Here is a 589-nt window from a genome sequence, read left to right as displayed (position 1 = left end):
TTTGGCCGTGGTGCGGCTGCCCCTTGAAAAGGGAGTTGGAGAATCGCCCTCGGACATGGCCTCTAAGGAATCAGCAGACGCTTCGGAGAGATGTTCTGTCTGGTCACCCAAATTGGGCTGTGGGCTCTGGGACAGCTTTGGGCTTCTTGTCTGAAAAAGAGAGCATTTCATTATTGGTCTATTGAAACCAGAATATGGGGGGGGGGGGGGGGGGACGACGACTCAAAAAAAACCCAAAAAAAACCAAAGAGAAGAAGGAAGAAATCCAAACTTCTTCAAATACTGGTATGCTGAAGGTCATTTCTGTGTAGGTTATTTAAGAAAACAGTGCCCTTGGGTATTCTTCTAAGGTTTTTATTGTTGTACATCCACATTGCAAATTTTGTAGCTAACAAGGCCCTCAGAATAAGACATATCCTGAGGAGATGTATGGTAATGCCATTCCTTGCTGCTCAACCAACCACTATAGCATAGACATGTGCGCACACACGCACACACACACACTCTTACATTGACAAATCTACTAAGAAAAAATCCTCTGAAAAGAAATACTGTGATGTAGCTGTACACTGTCAATCTCAGCATATTC

At 44.1% G+C, this 589-nt stretch overlaps 1 protein-coding gene across 1 annotated transcript in view; it reads right to left on the bottom strand.

The window, feature by feature from the left end:
- KIAA1217 (KIAA1217 ortholog) overlaps nucleotides 1–144 on the bottom strand; it is a 92,390-nt gene extending 92,246 nt beyond the window's left edge. The window contains exon 1 of the mRNA XM_010190429.1: nucleotides 1–144. This exon is cut by the window's left edge and continues 68 nt beyond it. The gene's annotated coding sequence lies outside the window, so the exon portion shown is untranslated.
- Between the last annotated feature and the right edge of the window lie 445 nt (nucleotides 145–589).

Source organism: Mesitornis unicolor, unplaced genomic scaffold (assembly GCF_000695765.1).
Source record: "Mesitornis unicolor isolate BGI_N332 unplaced genomic scaffold, ASM69576v1 scaffold10238, whole genome shotgun sequence".
Taxonomy (NCBI): Eukaryota; Metazoa; Chordata; class Aves; order Mesitornithiformes; family Mesitornithidae; genus Mesitornis; species Mesitornis unicolor.
This window is presented reverse-complemented; position numbering and strand designations above follow the sequence as displayed.